The 26,333-nt window shown below is 48.6% G+C and overlaps 1 pseudogene; it reads right to left on the bottom strand.

Moving 5' to 3' along the window:
* LOC136502786 (probable solanesyl-diphosphate synthase 3, chloroplastic) lies at nucleotides 1-26,102 on the bottom strand (annotated as a pseudogene).
* Nucleotides 26,103-26,333: the final 231 nt, after the last annotated feature.

The raw sequence follows: 26,333 nt of genomic DNA, 5'->3' as shown, positions 1-26,333 counted from the left end.
ACATGGTACAATTATGCATGTGTTCTCTGGAGAGGTCCCTTGTTTATGTTGAAGTATGTATCAATCACTCCAGCCAACATGTTTATAGAAAAATACACCCCAGTGATCTAGAGTACATAACTGTTATATGAGTGTCAGCCTGTTAGGTCCCCATACAAGTATAGCACTTAATTTGCTGCGCAAATTGCAAAATAAAAGAATGCTAGGTTACAGTAAGCTCCTTATATTTACAAGAGCTGCAAAAGTAGAATACTCAGATGTAGGCTCGACGTGTACGAGTATGCGGCTAGGTCCTTGCTTTCTGATGATCCTGCATAGATCATCTCATATGATCAACAAGATAACTCTGGCCTGCCTGACAGGAGTTCCCCAGAATATGTATGAAATAGAACAATTTCTCCTAGTAGTTTCTTTGAAACCGTATCTTCTGAGATGGGGCTGAAAGACGGGTTTTGGAGCTACATCAATCCCATACTGGAGGCCTGTATCTAGTGGACTGGTACAGGAATCAACTGAATCCATCTACTCAATCCTTTCAAGGTTATATTTTACCATACTCTCAAGGGTACTTTTGAAATCACTTCTCGGAAGGCACTGCAGGTTTTGGATAGCCAAGTCACCCTTCTCTCTCGCAAGCTCATGTGCCCTCCTTATTCCACCGCTCCTGTGAACAAGCTCTATCGCAGCAGCTAACGAATCAGTCTCACTGAACTCAGAATCGATGATCTCTCTTAGCTCTGGTTCATCTTGCAAAGCAAAGATGACTGGAGCTGTCAAGTTTCCCTTCGCCAAGTCACTTCCTGCTGGTTTGCCAAGTTGCTCAGCTGATTGGGTAAAGTCCAGGATGTCATCAACTATCTGGAAGGACAGCCCAAGATTCCTGCCATATTCATACATTTGTTCACAAATAGTCGTGCTGATGCCACTGAATATGGCGGCTGACCTTGTGCTTGCTGCGATCAGAGATGCAGTTTTGTAGTAGCTCTTGAGAAGGTAATCATCAAGAGTGATGTCACAGTCAAAAAGAGTGGATGCTTGTTTTATCTCACCACTTGCGAAGTCCTTGATGACCTGTTAGGGCACAGTATCATTTCTGTTAAGAAAATCAAGTACTGTCTTAAACAGGAAATGAAAGCTTTGCTCAAGTCCTGGATCACCTGTTAGTCGCTGAATTCTTACTCTTGGTAGTAGCAGAATTCTTACTCTCATCGAGAGAGGATGACACTAGGAGTTGGGGCAATTTTCTGGTTTATTTCTCACACAAATGCCATGCCAACCTGAGGGGTTGGGGATACATATTTATAGGCTGCTAGCCAGCCAAGCATATGCCAAGATGCTAGATGCTAATATGATGTCATAAAACAGATGTTGTCCTAGATGCTAAGATGCTGTCCTAGATGCTAAGATGCTTGTCAAGGATGTTGTCCTTGATGGGCAACAAGACCACCATGCAGCCACAATGACCATATGCTGCAGCCCCACAAAGACAAGCCAACACAGAGACTTATCACATCATTCTCTCCCTAAGTCTTGTGCGTCGTCTTGTGGAAAAGTTGAACCATCCCGGTCCTGGAGCAGAGCTCAAGGAACTTGATCCTCCCAAGAGGCTTGGTAAGTAGGTCCGTAAGCTGGTCCTTGGTGTTGATGTAGCTTGCCTTGATGCTCCCTTCCTCCAAACAGCCTCGGATGAAGTGGTACCTCACCCGGATGTGCTTCCTCCGCCTCTGCAGCAGCCTGCGCGCGCCTGATGGCGTCCGCAGCCTCTCCCTTGCTGCCGAGGACCATCACCCACATGTAGCGGGCGAGGTCATCGACGAGCAGCAGGAAGTAGCGTCGTCCTCCCAGTGTGGCCGGTATCACCGGGCCACACAAGTCCCCGTGCACAAGCTCGAGCCTCTCCTTGGCTTGAAAGCTCGCCCGCTGGAGAAAGGGGAGTCGCATATGCTTCGTCAACACGCAGACGTCCCAGAGCTGCTCCACATGGTCGAAGCACGGCAGGCCTCGCACCATCTCCGTGGCACTGAGCCGTTTCAGGGCCTCGAAGTGAAGGTGCCTGAAGCGCTCGTGCCACTGCCATGCCTCGTCATCCCGACGAGCAGCGAGACAGAGGGGTTGTGCCACCTGCATGTTAAGGACGTAGAGTCGATTTGCGCTTCTGGTTACCTTGGCAAGAAGGCGACGACGGCGATCCCAAATCCTCATGACTCCATCCTCAACCACCACGCACGAACCGTTCTTATCTAGCTGTCCCAAGCTGATGATAGAGTTCCTCAATGCGGGGATGTAGTAGACTCCGGTGAGCAGCCTGTGCTCACTAGACACGGCGGTGAAGGTGACGGAGCCGACGCCCTTGATCTCCACGCCGAAGGCATCCCCAAACCCGACGGAGCCTCGGACACTAGAGTCAAGCTCGGTGAAGAGCTCCCGTCGACCGATCATGTGATGGGTGGCGCCGGTGTCGAGGCACCACCCGTCAGTCTTGTCATTGCCGGAGCCGTCGCCGAGGAGGGCGTGTGCTTTTGGCTTATCAAGGTGGAGGAGAGCCACTGCGGCCGGTGCCGCTGGAGGTAGCTCGATGCTTGCATGTGCCATGAACAGAGCCGGCTCCTCCGCCTATGCGACATGGGCCTAGCCGCGTCGTGGCTGTCGACAGTCCTTGGCCCAATGGCCAAGCTGGCTGCAGTTGCGGCAGGTGTTGTCTCGTGCCGGCTTGTGCTTGCGGACGGCGCCGCCCTGGGCGCCTCCGCGGGCATCACTCTCGGCACGTCCTCGCGCCCCGGCCTGGGCGTCTCTGCGCGCCTTGCGAGGCTTGCTACGCTTGCGGCCGCCTGTCGCGGAAGCAGGCTCTCCCTTCTTCCGGTTACCTTGGCAGGCAACTCACTGCTCCCGAGTGAGAAGGAGCTTCCCGCCAGTGGTGATGGGCCCCGAGAGAGACTGTGGCTCATCGCTGTCGACGACCTTGAGGCGACCTATCGCCTCCTCGATCGACATCGTGGAGAGATTCAGTAGAGACTCGATCGAGTGTTGAGACGGAGAGCAAAGTCATCAACATCCTCACCAGGCTTGAAGGCCAGGTTCTCCCACTCCTTGCGAAGTGCCTGCAGTGTGGACTTGTGGGCGCGATCGCTGCCGATGCGTGCCGCAGCAATGGCGTCCCAAGCCTCCTTGGCAGTCCGCTTGTTGGTAAGCAAGAACTGCATCTCAGACGGGACTGCAGCGATGAGGGCATCCAGCGCCCGTCGATCCTGGTCGTAGTCGACGTCGCCGTACCGGACTGTCTCCCATATGTGCCGCACCTGGAGCTTTACCCTCATCACCGCAGCCCACTCGACGTAGTTGGTAGTAGTGAGGGTAGGCCACCCATCGCCGGAGCCGACGTCCCTGACAACAGCCTGGAGCCCGTGGTAACCACGGTACCGATCCGGGGAGAGAGAGTCACGCTGCCTATGAAGGCCGCGCTCTCTATCGACCCGTCCGCCACCGTTGCCGTGCGCGCCTCCTCCAGGAGCGCCACCGCCATGCGCGCCTCCCCCAGGAGCGCCGCCGGCACGTCCGCGCCTGTCTGGGCTGCCGCCGCGCTCGTGGGCGTGCACGGCTGCCCACCGCACCGCCCGCGCTCGCGCTGCCTCCCTCCCCAGCAGCTCGAGGTCCGCGTCGGCGCTGTCGTCAGCAGAAATGGAGCTGCTGATGCTGCCACGCAGAACCTCGACCTCTGCTGCCGCCGCACGCGCTGCATCCGCCGCCGCTGCCGCTTCTGCCTCCGCTCTGGCTGCTGCCAGCTCTGCCGCTGCCAGCTTCGACGCCCTTGCCACCGCCGCAGCAGTCTCTGCCGCCGCTCGCTCGCGTTCCTCTGCCGCGGCAAGTTCGGCCTCCTGCCGACGCCGCGTGCTCGAGGCGACCGAGCGCTGAGACTGTCCTGCGGACATGACGCGCTACCGGAGGGCTGCTGCGTGGGGAGAGGACTGCTTCAGCGCAGAGGGAGAGGAGTGAGTAGGAGCGGCCGGAGCTGCTGCTGCTCCCAGCTGGCGCTGTTGCGAGACTGGGAAGGGAGATGAGCAGGAGATGCTCAGGCTACAAGATAGTATGGCTCTGATACCAGTTGTTAGTCGCTGAATTCTTACTCTTTGTAGTAGCAGAATTCTTACTCTCATCGCGAGAGGATGACACTAGGAGTTGGGGCAATTTTCTGGTTTATTTCTCATACAAATGCCATGTCAACCTGAGGGGTTGGAGATACATATTTATAGGCTGTTAACCAGCCAAGCATATGCCAAGATGCTAGATGCTAATATGCTGTCCTAGATGCTAAGATGTTTGTCAAGGATGCTGTCCTTGATGGGCAGCAAGACCACCATGCTGCAGCTCCACAAAGACCAGCCAACACAGAGACTTATCCCATCATCACCTGGCTGATCAGCTTTATAACTTCAATGTTTTCTAAGTTTGCAAGAAACCAAGAAGATTGTGCAAACATAAAATCACCAGCAAGTACAGCGACCCGTGTACCATATAGCTGATGAATAGTTTCCTTTCCTGAAAAACAGTCAACTACATATTAGGCTATATTGGCCAACTGAATAATGAGCCCTTCTATTCTGATGAGCATGATAGTGTAACACTGAAAATAAATATTAGGCTGCCAATGTGGTGGTGAGGCTGTTTGTTCTCTTGTCCACCTAGGTTCACGACCTAGGGCTGGCTTCAGTTCATGTCTCTCTTTAAGTCAATGCAAAAATTCCTTGTAATTTTCAAACAAAAGGTAAATGATAAGATGAAGACTGCAACTTTGTATGATGATTTCTGTCTGATTAAAATCATGTGTGAGAAAAATGTAGTAACAGTATAGATCCCAAAAGAAATAATGATTCCCCAGTTAATCCATGCTCTAACATTGGAAGTATTTGGATGATAAGAATCAGTAGAGGCAAATGCATCTATAAAATGAAAAAAGAAATAACAGTTTTATTCACAATATTCTGATTTATTTGAAACAACATATCATCTACCTCTTCGCATCCCACTATCATCTATGACATCATCATGTATTAAACTTGCGGTGTGAATCATCTCTATAATCTCTGCCAATCGTTGGTGTTCTGTAGTTAGCTCCCTGTATTCCAAAAATATAGTTTTTTTATGTAAGTATTCCAAAAATATAGTCTCAGATAATAATTTCAAAACATTTCCTTCAAAATGGTAATGCCGTAATAACAAAGAGAACTTACGACAAACCAGCTAACTTAGCAGTTGCTCTAGACACCAGAAAAACTAATGCTGGTCTTAATCTCTTTCCACCGGCACCAAAAATTTGTTCAGCCGCAGAAACCAAAACAGGATTTTCTGCACCAACAAGCTATTGAAGTTATGTTAGCTGTTATTGTGGTAGGTACGCACAATTTTACAATGTCTTACCTTATACAGATAGCAACTCAGTGGAAGAAGTTAGGATGAAAAAATGTCAAATAAGAACCAGCTAAAGCACCTGTCCACTCTAACCACCCAACGTCCCCAAAATATGGGGCCAATGCATGAACAAATATAGGACAGTTTAAAAAGGGATGCACCATTAAGCTAAGGAGCTCTCTCGGTCTCATTAGTCATTTAGATTATGGACTCCCATGCACTGTAAAGTCAAGTCATGGACAATAAGTGCAGAATGGTGCAAAGCACACATTGTCTACATCCTTTTGGATAACAAGTGCAAATGGTGCAAAGCACACTTGCCAAAACTAAGGCAATCTAGGATGAAGCAACTAGTAATAGAATGGAAGTGTACACTGGTTTGTAAAGTGATTTGAGGGCAAAAACATGGTCACATACTTACATACCAATTTAATGAATTACGAGCACTAACCAATATTATTAAAGTGAGTACTTCATAACAGGCCCCAATTTAACAATCAGCCTTTTAACAACGCACTTAAACAGAAAGATACTACTTAGTTTTTTTTGAAAGGATGGTGGAGGCTTTATTAGAAGAAGAGAATGGGCACAGATTATAAGGGAAACCAGGTTAAAAAAACGTATAACTAGGGATACAAACCCCGAACAACTTGGTCACTAAACCACACAACTAGGTGGTACACAAACCATCCCCGCACAACCTTCGGTCCTCTGACTCTACAACTAGGCGTACACAACTTCGGTCAAAAGACCAAAACCACTAGGCCAGGAATCCAATTGCCCGACACCACAACTCGCCTAGGAGAGAATCTCAGGACGGATTTGACACTAGGCAAGAGGCGTGACCGCCTAATCCATGCCGCTAAGGGGCCCATGTGTTCGTATGTCCTGCATATCAGTCAATGTACGCATAAGCCAGGATTTGAAGGCCCAAAGACCAAAACACAATAGTCAGCCTGGGATGGGAAAAGTCATGCAGTCACGTGGAGTCGGCCTCTTCCCGCAATTCTGCACATGCTCGCACTCGTTGGTTCTTTGGGTGATCGTGGTTTCGCGCTTCGCCTAGATGAACCGCTAATGGCGCCACGGTGGTCAGGCGGTCAGTGCCCCTGCAACTTCAAGGAATCAAGGTACATGTGTCGATGGATTGGATTGTCTAGGCCATCGGTTATGCCTTTACATGATTTCTGAATTCCAATAATTCAATTCAATTTTATCTGACTTAAGTCATCTTTGTTAGATAATCTACTGCTACCTTGTGTGAACACAGTAAGGGAAGGCGGCGTCGAAAAGCCCCCTGCTGTGATACTGTAGCCGCTGCAGGTGCATGCGCCGCACGGCTCACATGCAGCACTGTAGGCACATGTAGTGGCCGGCGCAGAGTCAACCCTGTATGTTATCTAGTTACTGTTACAGCATGTGCACTGTACTAAGACTAGATGGATAGAGTTGTATAAATAGACTACCACGGCAACTCAGTAAAGATAGTTCAGATTTGCCATCTCACAGACAGGGCTTCGGCCAACGCTGGTGTCTTGTATTGTGTGTGCATGCTCTGTTCTCCCTTCTTCTTCTAGCTCCAGCCATAGTGTGTGGGGACGGACAACGCTTGTTCGTGGTCGGCATGGCTAGTGGGTGTTCGGCAGCACTAGCGGGTGCTCGGCAAGACTAGTGAGTGGTTCACTTACCTGAGCCGGTAATCCTGTGGGCCAACAAGTGGTATTGGAGCCGTACAAACGCCGTCTCCAGACTAACCGCTGGCGATGACGGGCGGTTCGGACATGGACGACAGCAGTGGCACTGCTGTGGCTACCCAGCCACGACCGGAGGTCGTTGTTCGTACGGTGCGGGAGGTCAACGGCACCAGTTGGCCGACGCTAACTCGCACCAACTATGGAGAGTGGTCGTGTTGATGCAAAAGTGGATCTGCAAACACAAAGGGCTAATACCCGAATCGATATCCAAAGCGTGCCAGTCGATTTGACCTGTTAATCGACAAGGATGAAGATACGAGCACTTTGGTCCTGACAACAGCGATACGCCCGGAAGTCACGGCCAAGAGGTACTCACGCGGAACTCGAGAATCGCCGAAGGTCGCACTGAAGCTATGCAGCTCGCCGAATCAATGAGAACTCGTAAAAAGGAAAAATATGCAAATTGACGAAGTCGCCGAAAAGTAAGTAGATGCAAATAGGAGTAAAAATTGGTTTTGATATTGATTGATATATATTATTACATTGCCCCTCACTCCATATTTATACCCTGATCTAAAGAGACACAACCAAACACAACTAGGACACCAAGCCCATATCTAAGGAAACACGTGACTCTTACATGAATCATACTCTAACAAATATAGAAAAGGAAATCAACTCCTATCTATTTCCCTGTCCGCCTCAATTACGATGGAAATCTCACCGTCCTCCTTTCCATCGGCATACTCCCTGTTTCATCGGCAGTAGTCTTCAAGCCTTCCTTCATCGGCATCGACAATAACATCTCCAACCTTATCGGCAACGCCCGAGTCTAAATCAACCTTTCCATCGATCACCACCATTCATCGGCAACCATCTTTACAAGCTGATTTTCATCGGCTGTCAGCGTACACAGTAACTTTCCTCTGCCGATTAGCCCACTCTGATCATTTTGACACGTGCAAAAAACGGTGTCAACACATGCCCCCCAATTTCGGAGTATAAAACCATTAATGCTCCGAAATTTACTCCAGATAACGTTTGCCTTCGCCCAATTACCGTAACTCATCCTTCAAGCCAAAACTTGATCTGTTATCAAATCTAATCAAATCTAATCCTGATTCACGCACCTCAGTAAATATCGCACAATTGCCAACCACTCTTGCCTTGATTATGGTTAAGATACCGAAACAATAATCCATCGGCAAGATCCTAACATAATAATGCCGCCACTTTCAGAATTAAAATATCCTGTACCGATATCTCTTCCAAGTCATGATTACTTGCCATCAAATCATCTGTACAATCCCTTGATTATCGTGCGAACAGTTACCATATCCATCTGAACCACCTCGACCTACATGCGCGCGGTATAGAGATAAGTCCAAAATACCCCTACTCCAAGCGGCTTATAAATAGATTTCTCCGGAACGCTCGTCTTCTACCCTCAGACCCTAATCTTTGACATTCTCTCTTTCCGGCGGCGACTCCGACGAACAACTGCGCAACCTCAACCAACAAGAACTTTTCTCCAGCGTCAACCTCGAGTCTCCGGCTCATGCCCCCACCTACCTCAAGATAATGGCAATCAACTTCGACGTCCCTGCGGTTCGTTCCTCTTCCGTTACCTTTTACCTCGATTCCTCTGGTCTTTGCGAGTTCATACAGTCGGTAATTTTTTCTTTTCTTTTGTTCTTCGGATTCTCTAAACTTAGGAACTGCGCAACAAATTAGTTATTCCAACCGATCAGCCACATGTCCAATGCCTAGGACCAATGGGTAACCCAGATCCAACCGATCTGATTAATGCAGAAGTCAATAGAATCCCCTTTAGAGCCCAAAATTTCTCTCTGAATTTATGGAAAGATACATTCCGATCTTGGCCCAAAACCACCAAAGGGTGGAAAGATTGGTACTTAAGGGTCAATAGGTCGATGCAAGTATACTGGGCAGAACGGAAGCTAGACCAATGCATTAGGCTATCTATTGCCGATATGCAAAAGAATGAGTCAATGATGATTGCAGCTGCTTACTTCTGGTCAGACACAACAAACACTTTTATGTTTGGACATGGCCCAGCTACTCCCACACTTGCCGATGTCCACATGCTCACTGGCTTGGATATTTCAACTGCCGATGAAGGCTCCATCTATGGCAGAAAATCTGAATATAGGGTGAATACCCGCAACATCGGCGGTTGGACGGGATACATTCAAGAATGCCAGAAGACCGGGACAGTTAACCAGAGGGAACATGCCACATTCTTGAATATGTGGTTAGAAAAATTTATCTTCTGTGGTCGATCAGTAGGACCAACCAACGCCTTCCTCCCCGCAGCTGAACTCTTGGCTAATGGTGTAAGGTTCCCACTTGGCCGATACCTTCTGAGCTCCACTTATCATCTTCTTCATCAAGTGTCTCAGAAACTTTTGCTTGGCGAACCCATCGGCAACTTAGGAGGCCCGTGGTGGTTTATCAACATGTGGCTGAATGCCCATATGCACAAACGTTTGCAATGGGACTTCTTTGCCCAACAATTCCCACGAGAAATTGCTGAAGACCATGTGCTTGGGGACTGATGAATCGGCAACACGCTCACCCCTCAATTTTGGTGAAGCCATAATTGTCCTTCCTGGAACAGAGGCCAATGAAGACCAGATCGGCAGATTCTTCCAAAGCTTCTACAATGGTCTTTCTCGTGATCATAGGGCCTGGGTACCTTATATTGACGAAGAAAACAGATTCCCCCTTCTTTTCAACTTTGCCGATGACACTCTGAATCAGGATAATGAACTCATGATGGCCATCATTACTCCCAGGGCAATTCCAGTAAACACATTCGGTAGCGGGAAAAACACCACTATCACGTACTGAATTTTACAACCCATCGGCAGTATCCCGTCAATTGGCTTTTGGGCAACTGCCAATCAAACTTTGTTTTGCCGATGTGATCAAACCCAGAGAAACAATCACCTGCGGAACAGATTGGAGCAAGGGTAGTGCGACTTTCCCCCGATGCCGATACTACAGATGTTGATATATCCATCTGGACGCCAGTATCTTTCATCACCGAGTCATATAAGCAATGGTGGCGAGAGTGGAAGGAACAACTGTTTGCAACATCTGCTCACACATATCGGCACATGATCGACCCTGAATACGCCATCCCTGATGATGCAGTAAGTTTCTTTTAACTCCCTTCTGCTTTTTCCTTTCATATATCGGTAACTAACTTTCTCAGTGACAGGTTAACAACCCAGCACCATCTATGAGTAAAAGTGGGAAACCTTTCAATCTTCAGCCTGTTTCCCCGATATCACCGATCGGCTACAACGCCCCCACCTTAGCTGCTTTGACTCACCAGAAGACCCGTGCCAAGACCATCACCTCAAAGTCCAAATTGGCTACAGCTAGGGCCACTCCATCGGCTGCTGCTACAACCCTGATCAAGGCATTCAAGGTAACAACCCGCTTATTTCTACTCATGCCGATCACAAACTGTATTAACATTAATCATCAGGGTGTAAGAGCCGCTGCTGGATCGTCATCGGCAATTCCTCCGACATCAAGCACCACTACTTCTGACAAACCTTCAGAGGTATTCCTTCGATTTTACATTTTATCTGTTAAATATCATACCTTACACTTGTTTTGCAGCAACAAATGAGGTACATCGGCAAGCGTACCAGATGTTCCAAGCTCCACAACCAACAAGTGCCGATGCCCCCCAGCCAACCGCTACTGAGGCCCAAGCAAAACGCAAAGCCTTAACAGATGCCGAGGCACAGCCAAAACGACAGAAGTCCATGCCGATCCCCCCATCTGCCCCAACGTCATCGGTCATCATACCCAAGAGCCAACCACCGATGAGGCCACAGAGGATATCCCATCGGCAAGCTCAGCCGATCCTCCACACGGCATACTCCAGGCTGCCTCCTCCAGCCAAGCACAGGAAATTGCCTTGAAACAGGTAAGCCGATTGACCTAGTCGATTTATAATATTCATACTTATCCTTAACTGACCTCTTTTTCTTTTCCTCAGGAACAAGACTCCCCAAACAGCCTATTTTCCTTTGCCATTGACGTTTCTGACGATGATGGAGAGGAAACAAGTTCTTCCCTTGCACTGGGAACAATATCGGCAGAAATTAAGTCCAAGTTGGAAGCTCTCCTGAACTTGCTACAGCAGGATACCGCCCAACTGAGTAGATGACTCGGACCCCGCAAAGGCAATTTTCAAAACAATCCGTGGCCAGGTCCCTGCCGATGTTGAAGAAGTACTCTTCCCAGCAGCCCATTTAGAAAGCCGCCAACTGCAATATCAACGGGCTGCTCAGCGCATTGCCGATAGAGCAGCTCAAGCTCAACTCAAAGAAGAGATGCTACAACTGAAACAAATTGCCGATGAGAAGCACAAGGGCATCGGCAACTTGCAGACTTCGGGCGCTGAACTTAAGCAGAAAATCTTAGATTTATCGGCAAAAAAGATGGCTCTATTGGCTGAATTGAAAGAAGTCGAGGCAGCCTTAACTCATGCTCAACAAGAAGAAAGCCAGCTACCCAATGCCATCAAGGCCCTTCAGCAAGAAAGAGACATCCAGGCTTCGCAAAGCTTTGGCCATGAAGAAAAAACTCAAGCCTGTGGAGGGTGCTGCCGATGAAGACATCAAAGAAATGGAGGAAGCCGACCAGATTCGCCTGCGTGCGATATTAGCTATCCAATCCTTGTTAAACTTGTAAATCTTGTTTATTGTATCGGCACTTTATGAGACATTGACATCCTTGCATAATTCTAGCCGATAGGACTGTTATCGGCACTTATACTTTTATGCATCCATCCAGATACTAGGGTAATATTTCTTTAAATATTTTCCATTTAATGCTCTGGGAAACACAACCCCTTCGAGGGTTTCTAGAATATATGCGTTACCAGGAACAGACTGATTTATCCGATATGGACCTTCCCAATTAGGAGACCACTTCCCAAACTTTGAACTTTTAGTCCCAATCGGTAAAATCAATTTCCAGACCAGATCTCCATCGGCAAACTCCTTTACCTTCACCTTCTTGTCATACCATCCTGGCTACTCTTTTCTTATTTTCTTCGATGCTAACTAAAGCCCTTAACCGATGACCCGCCACATCTTCCAACTCATCCTTCATAAGAGTATCATAATCATCGGCTGTCAGCTGATTTTGAGAACGTATTCGCCTAGAGCCAACTTTAATTTCCCAAGGCAATACTGCATCGTGTCCATATACTAACTGATAAGGCGTTACTTTGGTTGCACCATGACATGACATCCGATATGACCACAAGGCTTCATTTAATACTGTATGCCACCTCCTAGGATTTTCTTCAATTTTGCGCTTAATGAGTTTGATGATCCCTTTGTTAGAAGCCTCAGCTTGACCATTAGCTTGAGCATAATATGGAGAAGAATTTAAAACTTTAATTCCCATACCTACAGCAAACTCATCAAATTCTCCTGATGTAAACATAGTGCCCTGATCGGTAGTGATAGTCTGAGGAATACCAAATCGGTAAACAATATGCTCTTTCACAAAATCAATCATATTAACCGATGTCACCTTTTTTAAAGGAATTGTCTCAACCCATTTTGTGAAATAATCGGTAGCAACCAGAATAAATTTATGTCATTTGCTCGATGGCGGATAAATCTGACCGATGAGATCGATAGCCCATCCCCGGAACGGCCAAGGTTTGATTATAGGGTTCATAGCCGATGCAGGCGCTCTTTGAATATTACCAAACTTTTGACACCCCTGACATCCTTTAAAATATTTAAAACAATCTTCAAGAATAGTCGGCCAATAGTATCCATTCCTTCTGATCATCCACTTCATCTTGAAAGCCGATTGATGCGCCCCACACACTCCTTCATGAATTTCACCCATCAAGCTTTTCGATTCATCACTGCTAACACATCTGAGTAAAACTCCATCTATAGTTCGATAATATAATTCATCATCGAGGAGCACATACTTGGTAGCTTGGAACCTTATACGTCTTTCAACCTTTTTATATGGATCCTTTAAATAATCGACAATCTCCTTTCTCCAGTCATCAGGTATCGACTGCCGATGTTAGCACTTCCTGAATAGGCTGATACCCTGAAGCATGCTGAGCTAGTCGATTAGCCTCCTCATTATGCAGTCGAGAAATATGTTCAAGACGAAAATCTCTAAATCCTTTCAACAATTGCAAACATCTTTCATAATACGAAATCAAAACTTCACTTCGGCATTCATAAATTCCAGCCAATTGATTTATAACTAGCATAGAATCACCAAAGATTTCAACAGCATCGGCACGTATCTCCTTCAGTAATTCTAACCCTTTTATCAAGGCTTGGTATTCAGCCTGATTGTTTGTCGACGTAGCAACAATCGGCAATGAAAACTCATACTTCCTTCCTTGAGGTGAAATTAACACAATGCCGATACCTGCTCCTTCACCACATGTGGATCCATCGAAGAAAAGTGTTCAGGGAGCAATCTCCAGAGAGTCCACTGTATTACAATGCTGAGTGACAAAATCAGCCATAACTTGCCCCTTAACTGCCTTAGTTGATTCGTAACGTAGTTCAAATTCTGATAATGCTAAAATCCACTTGCCGATTCTACCACTTAATATCGGCATTGACAGCATATACTTGACTACGTCGTCTTTGCATATGACCGTACATTCGGCAGATAACAAATAATGTCTTAATTTGACACAAGAAAAGTATAAACACAGACATAATTTTTCGATGGCCGAATACCTTGTCTCAGCATCCACTAATCTTCTGCTCAAATAATAAATAACACGTTCTTTCCCTTCAAATTCTTGAATAAGAGCTGAACCGATAACGGTATCATCAGTTGACAAATACAACCTGAAAGGCTTCCCGTGTTGAGGTGGAACTAGCACTGGAGGATTTGTTAAATATTTCTTAATTTCATCGAGGGCTAACTGCTGCTCAGCTCCCCATACAAATTCCTGATCGGCTTTCAATTTAAGTAGTGGACTGAAAGCCTTGATCTTACCCGACAGATTAGATATGAATCTTCTAATGAAATTAATCTTACCGATCAAAGATTGCAATTAAGTCTTATTGGCAGGAGCAACCACCTTGTTAATTGCATCAATAGACTTTCTACTGATTTCGATGCCCTCGTTGATGCACCATAAAACCCAAGAATTGACCTTGCCGATACACCAAATGCACATTTATTAGGATTCATCTTCAATCCATGCTTCCTTGTGCACTCCAGTATCTTTCGTAGATCGGCTAAATGTTTTGTGACATCTCCAGACTTAATCACTACATCATCAATGTAGATCTCCACTAATGTGCCGATGTATTCATGAAAAATAAAGTTCATAGCTCTTTGATAAGTAGCAGCCGGCATTTTTCAAACCAAACGTCATGACTATCCACTCAAACAACCCCACATGACCTGGACATCTGAAAGCAGTCTTGGGAATATCTTCTTCAGCCATGAATATTTGATTGTAACCTGCATTACCATCCATGAAGCTGATAACTTAATGTCCGGCTGCAGCATCAATCAACAAATCAGCAATCGACATTGGATAGCCATCCATCGGTGTGGCTTTGTTGAGATTCCTGAAATCAATACAAACACGAAGTTTTCCATTTTTCTTATAAACAGGAACCACATTAGAGATCCACTCTGCATATCGACACTGCCGAATAAACTTTGCCTCAATTAATTTAGTTATTTCGGCCTTAATATCAGGAAGTATATTAGGGTTGCATCGGCACGCTGGCTGCTGATGTGGCCGAAATCCAGATTTGATAGGTAACCGATGTTCAACTACCGATCGGTCTAATCCAGACATCTCAGTATAATCCCAAGCAAAACAATCTTTATACTCTTTTAACAAATCAATTATTTGCTGCTTACACTTGGAATCTAACTTAGCACTAATAAAAGTAGGTCTTGGCCTATCGCCATCACCATATCTACTTCTACTAAATCATCTGCCGACGTAAACCCTTGACCTAACTTTGCATCATCGGCAAACCTATCCATTAAAACTCTTCTTCAGAACCGACTGCTTGGATCGGTGGAATTTGATAATCAACAACTCTAAGAAACTCTTTTTCCCAAATTTCTCCTGATATGCATTTAGTTCGCTCATAAGTATCTGATTCTGCCGATGCGATGATATAAGAAGAATCACCAGGGACAACCTCAATCTTATCCCCAATCTACTGTACGAGGCATTGATGCATTGTAGAAGGAACACAACAATTAGCATGAATCTAATCCCTCCCTAGAAGCAAATTATATGCACCTTTGCCATTAATAACAAAGAACGTCGTCGGCAAGGTTTTACTGCCGATGGTCAATTCAACGCATACTGCCCTCTTTAGCCGGTGACACATTGCCTTCAAAATCCTTCAGCATCATATCGGTTTTGGTCAAGTCTTGATCTCCCTTACCAAGTTTTCGATACATCACATAAGGCATAATATTAATCGCAGCCCCTCCATCGATAAGTATCTTAGATACAGGCTGCCCATCAACTCTGCCTTTCACAAACAAAGCCTTAAGATGCTGTCTCTCGTCATCGGTAGGTTTCTCAAAAACAGCCATCATTGGATCTAGTGTCAACTGAGCTACTTGATCAGAGAGAACTTCTTCCTCATTATCAGATAGTGCCAAAAACTCCATTGGCAACATGAATACCATATTAACATCTGCTGATGGACCCTTATTTTTGTGTTTTACCTGCCACTGCTGATGACCGGACCTCTCATTGGAGGAATTTTCCTCTTGGTATAAATCCTCCTGACGCTCACGTTGCATCCTCCTTCTCTGCGTCTTTGTCAGACCCTCCGAGCACCATCGAGGAAACTTGGTTTTCCAAACCGGCTGATAACAGGTCCTAGTTGACTCTACACGGCGTATATTAGGGTCCCTGTAGAATATTTTCTCATCAGGAACTCTTGCATTTGCCATTTCCTCAAGCTCCTCTTGATTCCTTGGAAAATATCCAGCGCGTTTACCAAGCCTTTCATGTACACTAAGTCTGCCCCCCAGCCGATCATGCACTGATGTTCTGCCTCTGATCGGCTCATTGATAAACAAACCCTGATTACCAGGTTGAAACCTCCTTTCTGACCGATTGACCCCATAATAACCATTGCACTCAGGGCAATTTTCAACAGTTGGCAATTTAATACCTTCTTCCCAGCAGTGGATGAAAAACGGGCACCTCCAATGATCTTTATGCCGATGCCATTCTTCCCGACGTCTCTCTTCTTGCTGTTGTCGATATCGGTCATTTCGCTGACGCCAACTCTCCTGCTGCCTTCAATGAGTAATCACAATGCCAGGTCGAGGATGATTTTTGGAACTACTGCTTTCTCCCAGCAAACCCTTACTTTTTGCATCATCGGTAGTTATCCGATGTTGGGGATTCACTGATGCGTTTTTCTCAGCAGCCTCTGACGTTAATACCTTGGTCTTCCCTTTGGCCTCCAACATATTTGCTGGAAAAGGGTGTTGATCAATTTTCATCGGCTTCTGGGCCTTAGAAATACCAAACTTAATTCTTCCAGATTCAATGGCCGATTGTAACTGTTGCCTGAACACTTTGCACTCATTTGTACTGTGTGAAGTTGCATTGTGCCACTTGCAGTACAAGATCTTCTTTAACTCTTCTGCCGATGGGATCACATGATTAGATGACAGCTTAATTTGGCCCTCTTGAAGCAGAAGATCAAATATTTTGTCAGCCTTGGTGATATTAAAGGTAAACTTTTCTGGCTCTTTTTGGCCAAAGGGACAAGATATCGGCTTTTTATTCTTAACCCACTCAGCTAAACCGATAACTGGTTCTTCATCAGAATCAGAATCTCCTACTTCTTCAACAAATGATACTTTTTTACTCCAATTCTTTTTAGGTTCAAAAACCCTAGTGTCTTGATCAGAAATCCTTTGCACAAGATGACTGAGACTTTCAAACTCCTGAGAAGCATATATGTCTTTAAGATGTGGCAATAACCCTTGGAAAGCTAGATCGGCAAGCTGCCGATCATCCAGCACCAGACTGTAGCACTTATTCTTTACATCTCTTAGCCTTTGCACAAAGCTTTCTACCGATTCATCATTACGCTGTCTCAATTTTACTAAATCGGTAAGCTTCTTTTCATGGATTCCAGCAAAGAAATACTTATGAAATTGTTTTTCTAGATCAGCCCAAGTAATAATAGAATTTGGTGGTAATGAAATGAACCATGTAAATGCCGATCCAGACAAAGATGATGAAAATAATCGAACTCTTAATTCATCTCTGCCAGCTGCCTCTCCACATTGAATAATGAAGCGATTGACGTGTTCCATTATTGATGTATCATCTTGCCCAGAGAATTTAGTGAAATCTGGTACCTTGTACCGATTGGGGAGATGAATTAAATCATATGCAGGAGGGTATGGAGTCCGATAAGAGTAAGTATTGACCTTAGGCTTTATCCCAAACTGATCCTTCATAATTTCTGCTATCTTATCGGCCTAAAAAGCATCAGCCTCCTGCTGACGAACTGGCTGAATTTCTACAGGAGGTGGCTGCTGATATCCCTCCACATATCTTTGTGGCCCACGATCTCCAGCAATCGGCATATTTGCCGTTACTTGTGGTCCATTAACCTGTTGGAAAGGATTCATCGGCTGAACTGCCGATGCTTGATTCTGGAAACCAGCTTGCATATGACCTTGTTGAATCCCTGCAACTTGCTGATTTTGCTGAACTGTATGTTGAACAGGTAACTGTCCTGACCAACCATTATTAGAACTCATCGGTACAAAACTTACCGATGGTTGGTAATTTGCTGACATTGTTGGATAATTATAACCAGCTTGAGGCATGAACTGAACCCCAGTTTGACTCACAGCAGGGGCTTTCTGCTGCATCGGCAGTAAGCTTGCCGATGGACTTGAGTTGGGTGTTTGAACCAAAGGCATCTGGAAACCTCCTGGAGTTGATTGCACAGTAGTTGCTGTGGCATATTGAGGCACTTGAGCTATCGGCGAAACAGCCGATGGTATAGGAACTTTTCCTACTGCATCAAACACCTGAGGTAACCCAGGATTGAAAGTAGATGACTCCAGAGGCATACCATATCCCCACCAATTAGTAGGAATCTGACTATTCTGAGACACAGGGCCTGACATAGCTGATGCCGATAGATCTGTATTAAGTTGAATTCGTCCTCCTGGTAGTACCTGATCTGATCGTATCGGTGTAGATTGAATATTAGGTAAGCCTGCCGATACTGAAGGGGGAGTAACTTCTGTACCCACAACGGCCGAGGGAGCCGATGGAGTATTGACAGACGCCGGCTCTGGTTGGTGATAGGCAGACCCAACATAATGCGGTGACGTTTGTCCTTCTTTGAGAGTTCGAACCACAGCATTATGAACAGTATTAGACAGCACATTGGAATGATTAATCAAAGCATGATTTACTGCAGAATTAACCATCTCTTGAAGTTTACCAGGATTGGAGTCAAAGGTAACCTGCCGAGGCAACGGCAAATCTTGCTTCTGGATGACTTGTCCACTCTTGTTCAGGCTAAACGATTTCAGATAAAGCTGCCTATATTCTTCTACAGCCTTTTCCATAGCCTGCCTCTGCTCTTCCTTAAGATCTTCTTCTGATACCGCGATAATGTTCTCTGAATTGATCTCGGAATTAAACATATTGATCGGACTGATTGGTCCCACCGGGCGTGCCAAAAGATGTGTTGATGCAAAAGTGGATCTACAAACATAAAGGGCTAATACCCGAATCGATATCCAAAGCGTGCCAGTCGATTTGACCTGTTAATCGACAAGGATGAAAATACGAGCACTTTGGTCCTGACAACAGCGATACGCCCGGAAGTCACGGCCAAGAGGTACTCACACGGAACTCGAGGATCGCCGAAGGTCACACTGGAGCTATGCAACTCGCCGAATCAATGAGAACTCGTAAAAAGGAAAATATGCAAATTGACGAAGTCGCCGAAAAGTAAGTAGATGCAAATAGGAGTAAAAATTGGTTTTGATATTGATTGATATCTATATTACATTGCCCCTCACTCCATATTTATACCCTGATCTAAAGAGACACAACCAAACACAACTAGGACACCAAACCCATATCTAAGGAAACACGTGACCCTTACATGAATCATACTCTAACAAATATAGAAAAGGAAATCAACTCCTATCTATTTCCCTGTCCGCCTCAATTACGATGGAAATCTCACCGTCCTCCTTTCCATCGGCATACTCCCTGTTTCATCGGCAGTAGTCTTCAAACCTTCTTTCATCGGCATCGACAATAACATCTCCAACCTTATCGGCAACGCCCGAGTCTAAATCAACCTTTCCATCGATCACCACCATTGATCGGCACCCATCTTTACAAACTGATTTTCATCGGCTGTCAGCGTACACAGTAACTTTCCTCTGCCGATTAGCCCACTCTGATCATTTTGACACGTGCAAAAAACGGTGTCAACAGGTCGGTAACCATGGAGGTCAAGCTCAGAGCCCGACGGCTCTGGAATGCTGTTGACAAGGGCATCGACAATGAGGAAGATGACATGTCAGCGTTGGTGGCTATCCTCGCTGCTGTACCGGCAGAGTACAGGGAGCCGTTGGGGGCGAAGAGCTCGGCTAAGGAGGCATGGGAGGCTATTGCGGCAATGCGCGTCGGTTCCGACCGCGCAAAGAAGGCGACGGCCTAGCTTCTGAAGCAGGAGTACGCCAACCTCAAGTTCAAGGATGGTGAAATGGTGGAGGACTTCTCCCTCCGCCTACAGACGCTCATCAGCAAGCTGAAGAGCCACGACGTCACCATCGACGAATAGGAGGCGGTCTCCAAGTACCCCCACTCCGTGCCGGCAAAGTACATCCAGATCGCTCTCCATAGAGACAATGCTGGACCTGTCCACCCTCACCATTGAGGATGTGACAGGCCGTCTGCGGGTGGTGGACGAGCGCCTGGAGCAAGCGACAGCAACAAAGGACAGCGGGAAGCTCCTGCTGAGGAAAGAGGAGTGGGCTGCTCAGAGGAACTCCGGGAAGGCAGCCTCCTCCAGCCGTGGTGGCGATGGCAAGCGCCGCGGCAATGCTTCTTCGGAGAAGAAGCAGGTCGAACCCAACGTCTGTCGGCGCTGCGGGAAGTTGGGCCATTGGGCACGGGAGTGCCCAAATCGCAAGCAGGAGAAGAAGGCTCAGGCTCACCTGGCGCAAGCTGATGATGAGGATGAGGCCACTTTCCCGATGGCGACGTTCTGTGCATTGCACAACGTCAAGGCTGAGGAGAGGGAAGAGGCGACGACGGTGGAAGGACCTGGGAAGGCCCTGAAGACTGTTAACCTCGATGAACCACGCGCCCAAGTCCACCTCGGACGTGTGGGCGCCGACCAGGAGTAGCGGTGATATCTGGACTCTGGTGCCAGTAACCACATGACGGGCTCCAAGGCATCCTTCTCCGAGCTCGATGACGATGTTACCGGTACGGTGAAGTTTGGTGACGGCTCAAGGGTGACTAGCCAAGGGCGCGGCACCATTACCTTCAGATGCCAGAACGGGGAGCACCGCGCGCTAATGGATGTATAGTACATCCCGTAGCTGCGTTCCAACATCATCAGCATTGGTCAGCTAGATGAGCGCGGTAGTGAGGTACTGATCAAGGACGGAGTCCTTAGGATTAGGGATCGGGAGCAGCGACTTCTTGCCAAGGTGAAGAGGTCCCTGAACCGGTTGTACCTGCTTGACCCGAAGGTAGAGCAGCCGGTGTGCCTGGCGGCAAGGCACTCTGAGGAACCGTGGATGTGGTATGCCCAATTCGGACATCTCAGCTTCGACGCGTTTGGTCGGTTGGAGAAGATGGTCCGAGGGCTACCCCACATCAAGCACAAAGACGAGCTGTGTGACAGCTGCCTGGCCGAGAAGCAGAGGATGCTACCTTTCCCAAAGGCGGCCATGTATTGCGCGAAGGATGCTCTCGAGCTCGTTCATGGCGACCTCTGCGGGCCGATCACGCCTGCTACAAACGGTGGTCGGCGATACTTCCTCCTGCTCGTGGATGATTGCAGTCGCTACATGTGGCTGCAACTCCTGACGAGCAAGGACAAAGCGACGGCGGCGATCAAGAAGTTCAAGACACGCTCGGAGGCCGAGAGCAGCAAGAAGCTCCGCGTGCTGAGGACTGATCGTAGCGGCGAATTCACTTCGGTGGAGTTCGCTGCGTACTGCTCGGATCAGGGTGTGGGGCAACACCACACCGTGCGGTACTCGCCACAACAGAATGGCATGGTGGAGAGGCGGAACCAGACGGTGGTCGGCATGGCCCGATCCATGATGAAGGTAAAAGGCATGCCAGCAAGGTTCTGGGGAGAGGCGGTGACCACGACGGTGTTCATTCTCAACCGCGCTCCGACCAAGGCCCTGACGGGCAAGACGCCGTTCGAAGCTTGGTATGGGCGCAAGCCGAGCGTGTCCTTCCTTCGGACATTCGGCTGCATCGGCCACGTCAAGAAGACAAAGCCGAACCTCACCAAGCTGGAGGGCAGGAGCACACCCATGGTGTTCTTGGGCTACGCGGAGGGTACCAAGGCGTACCGGCTCTACGACCCACGCAGAGACAAGGTGCTTGTCTCGCGCGACGTCGTGTTCGACGAGGAGACGGCTTGGGACTAGAGCAGTCCGAGCATGGGGAAAGCTGGCGGCTTCACCAGCACCTTCGTCGTTGAGCACTTGGTCATCCACGGTGGTGGAGACGCTGGGGAAGAGGTGCCGAGCACTCCGGGAGGAGCGCCGAGCACTCCAGCGGCAGGCAGTGCCAAGCACCTTGGGAGGGATGCCAAACACTCCGGGAGGAGTGTCGAGCACTCTTGGAGGGATGCCAAGCACGCCAGGAATGGTGCCGGGAGGTTCTGCAGTGGTGGCAACCACTACAGGACGGGTGCCGAGCACTCCCGCGGCGGAGCCAAGACGTCTTGCAGTGGTGCCGACCACTTCAAGACTGAGGCTGAGTACTCCTACAGTGTGGCCGAACACTGCAGGAGTTATGAGGAGAAGTCCAGAAATAGTGCCGAGCACCGAACCTGGGGTGCCGAGCACTTCAGGTACTATACCGAGCACTCCGGCGGAACAGGGAACTCCATCGACGCCGATCAAATTCGCCTCACCTCCAAGTGACATCACTGAGTTCGTGGATGCCTTCCACGAAGGTGAGGAGGTGCGGTTCCGTAGGCTGGACGACATCGTCGGCGGCATAGGACCCTTAGGACTGGCTGGTCGGCTGCTCAATGACACAGAGCTGCTGCTCGTCAGTGCAGAGGAACCACCCACAATCGCGCTGGCCGAGCGGGACGGAAACTGGCGACGGGCGATGCTGGAGGAGATGAAGGCGATCGAGGAAAACGAGACTTGGCAGCTCGTCGATCCACCTCCAGGATGCCATCCGATCAGCCTGAAGTGGGTGTACAAAGTCAAGCAGGACAAGCTCGGCACCATTGTCAAGCACAAGGCGCGCCTCGTCGCCCGAGGCTTTGTTCAGCGCGAGGGCATAGACTTCGAGGAGGTCTTTGCGCCAGTAGCGCGCATGGAGTCGGTTTGTTTGCTACTAGCTTTGGCAGCAGCAAAGGATTGGCGCGTTCATCACTTGGACGTTAAATCGACCTTCCTCAACGGCGAGCTAGTGGAGACGGTCTTCGTCAGGCAACCTCCAGGTTTCGCCGTCAAGGGAGAGGAGCACAGGGTGCTCCGACTGCGCAAGGCGCTCTACGGGCTACGGTAGGCCCTACGAGCATTGAACGCCAAGTTTGGCGCCACGCTGGGCGAGCTTGGGTTTCAATGGTGCGCAACTGAGCACGCGCTCTACACGCGGCGACGGGGGAAGGACAAGCTCGTCGTCGGCGTGTATGTGGACGACTTGATCGTCACTAGCGCGCGCACGGAGGACATCAACGGCTTCAACCGCGAGATGGCGGCTCGTTTTCGAATGAGCGATCTCGGCGCACTCTCCTACTACCTCGGCATCCAGGTGAGACAGGGGAAGGAGGAACTCACGCTCGGTCAGAGCGCGTATGCCTCCAAGCTGTTGGAGCGGAGCGGCATGGCTAGGTGCAAGCCATGCGTGACTCCGATGGAGGAGCGGCTGAAGCTGACGAAGGCCAGCACCACGACGAAGGTGGATGCGACACTTTACCGGAGCATCGTCAGCGGTCTGCGCTACCTAGTCCACACAAGGCCGGACATTGCGTTCGCCGTGGGCTACGTCAGTCGCTTCATGGAGGATCCCAGAGAGGATCAATGGGCTGCGGTGAAGCGGCTACTGCGCTACGTCAAGGGGACGGTAGATCATGTGATCATCTTCCCAAAGACCGGCGGAAGTAGGTTGCAGCTCACTGTGTTCAGCGATGCAGATATGGCGGAGGACATCAATGGGCGACGGAGCACCTCTGGCGTACTCGTCTTCCTCGGGTCGGCCCCAATTTCATGGTTGTCACTGAAACAGAAGGTGGTGGCGCTATCTATGTGCGAGGCAGAGTACGTAGTGGCGGCCACAGCGGCGTGCCAAGTTGTGTGGCTACGTCGGCTGCTGAGCGAGCTGACGACATGGAAGCTCACCCACCAGCACTGATGGTGGACAACCAACCCGCCATCGCCCTCACGAAGAATCCGGTTCTGCACGACCGGACTAAACACATCGACGTGAAGTTCCACTTCCTCAGGGACTGTGTCGATGGAGGGCAGATCGTCATCGAGTTTGTCGAAACTGGTCGGTAACTCGCGGACGTCCTCACCAAGCCGCTCGGTCGTCTTCGACTCACGGAGCTGAAGGAAATGATCGGCATGGAGGGGGTACAAGGGTTAACAGTAGGATTAGGGAAAGATTGTTAGATAATCTACTGCTACCTTGTGTGAACACAACAAGGGAAGGCGACGCCGAAAGGCCTCCTGCTGTGCTACTGTAGCCACTGCAAGTGCAGGCGCTGCACGGCTCACCTGCAGCACTGTAGGCACATGCAGTGACCAGCGCAGAGTCAGCCCTGTATGTTATCTAGTTACTGTTACAGCATGTGCGCTGTACTATGACTAGATGGATAGAGTTGTATAAATAGAATACCACGGCAACTCAGTAAAGAGAGTTCAGATTTGTCATCTCACAGGGCTTCGGCCAACGCTGGTGCCTTGTATTATGTGTGCATGCTCTGTTCTCTCTCCTTCTAGCTCCAGCCATAGTGTGTCGGGACGGACAATGCTTGTTCGTGGTCGGTACGGCTAGTGGGTGCTCGGCAACACTAGCGGGTGCTCGGCAAGGCTGGTGAGTGGTTCACTCACCTGAGCCGGTGATCCTATGGGCCAACAATTTTGTCTGTTCCTGCTGCTTGTGGGGTTTGGTCATTTGGATTTAGTAATAGTGGAGTATTGTGCTGCCCTCGTGACCTCATGCATTATTATCATTAGTAAATCCCTCGATCCATATCCATTGCTTGTTAATTATTTGTTTAGCATGTTAGAAAGTTAGCCGGTTACTGTTAGGGTTCTAAACTTATTAATTCTAAGTACTTATTACTTTCATATTTTAGGTGTTAGAATGTTGCCTAACAAGCATTTGTCGGGTTCCAAGAAAAGGGAAAAAGACAAATAACTGAACCATTGTTGTCTTATGATAATCATAATAGTTATTTTATTGTTCTTTTAGTTTCTTATGTTTATTTAGTGTCAACTTTGTCTCTTACATGAACTAAATATATGTTGCAAGTTAACTATTACTAATACTATGATATATTTTATTTATCATATTACAGATGAAAAAAACTATCTAGCGTAAGGGCTCACAGTGTCATGCAGGCACGAAGCCAGCGATGGGGCTAGGGGGCTCTAGCCCCCCCTACCCATCCTGCGCGCGTGGAGCCTCCTTAAGCCCTCCCTTAAAATTTTATGCATATATGTATTAGGTAGGAGGAGCTAAGGTTAAAAGAAGATAAAAAACCTCTATTCTTTTGTTTCAGCCCCTCCTAAATTTTTTTCTAGCTTCGTCACCGGTGTCATGTTGGTACAAGGGTCATCAAACTGCTGCTATCACAGGAGTACGTCTCTTTCCAAAGCATTTCGGAGTAAACAGAGCAAAAAGGTGCGGCAGTCTTTAGAAGGCGAGAGAGCAAAACGCTCACCGATTTTAGATTGTTGTTTAGTTTCAGCAAGTCGTCCGAAACAACCTCCAAAAGCGAGGACACCGAAGAACGGTCGGGGACGGTCGTCGCATTCGGAATGGTCGCCGCCGGTACGTCGATCGCAGCAAGACCTGCACAGATGTGTAGCCAGACAGCACGAATCCAACGCTAGTAGTGCAAACGACGCAGCATAGTTTAGCAAAAGAAGTCAACAAAGGCGGACCTGGCTGGCTTGGTGAGACCACGAAGCAAACACCTGGCGTGCGCCTCTTCGATGCCGCCCTGCAGGCCCAGCTGTACCGGAGCCGAACGCTCTGTGCGCGAGCGTCGTGCTGGAAGCACCCGAGGCGGAGCTGCTGCGGCAGCGGAGGCGAGTGCGACTGGGCCGCGGCCGTGGCGGTGGCGGTGGCGGTGGCGCGGCGGGAGAGATGGGAGGAAGAGGCGAGGGAGGACGACGGCGCCGCCATGCTCATGGTCCTCGGGTGGCGGTGGTGGCAGGGCAGCGTGCGCGGCCCCGGCGTCTTGCAGTTTGTGAGCTTGCGGTGACACGCGACGCGGCAGGCAACCACAGGCAGGCGGGTGGCGAAGGCGGGAGTGGGGCCCGTGCCTTGCTGCGTGGGCGAGTTGGCGGCCGCGGCTTTCTATCGTCTGCTCGCGCCTTATCGCCGCCCATGGCCCATGGGATAGGGGCAGCCTGGGCCGTGGACGCTGTAAGCTGGCGTACTGGCGGTGCAAAGGCTGCTTGGGTGGGGACTGGGGATACGGCGAGGAACCCCACGATGTGAGTTTGAAGCTGCACGCCAACAGCGGAAATTTCTATTTCCGGCTGCAGGAAAGGGCAAAGTGGACGCAGTAGAATCCCACAAGATTGTTCCCTTTTAAGAATTGTTATAGATCAAAAAATGTCAGGAAGAGTGTTAAGTGGGTTTCTCAAGTGATCTGGCTTTGGGATCTACACTTGTCTTTTGGGTGGAGCTTTTGTGGGTTCAACAAAGACTCCACATTGAGAACTGCA

This window comes from Miscanthus floridulus, chromosome 14 (genome assembly GCF_019320115.1).
Source record: "Miscanthus floridulus cultivar M001 chromosome 14, ASM1932011v1, whole genome shotgun sequence".
Taxonomy (NCBI): domain Eukaryota; kingdom Viridiplantae; phylum Streptophyta; class Magnoliopsida; order Poales; family Poaceae; genus Miscanthus; species Miscanthus floridulus.
The sequence above is the reverse complement of the archived record's forward strand: the minus strand, read 5'-3'. Positions and strand labels throughout refer to the sequence as shown.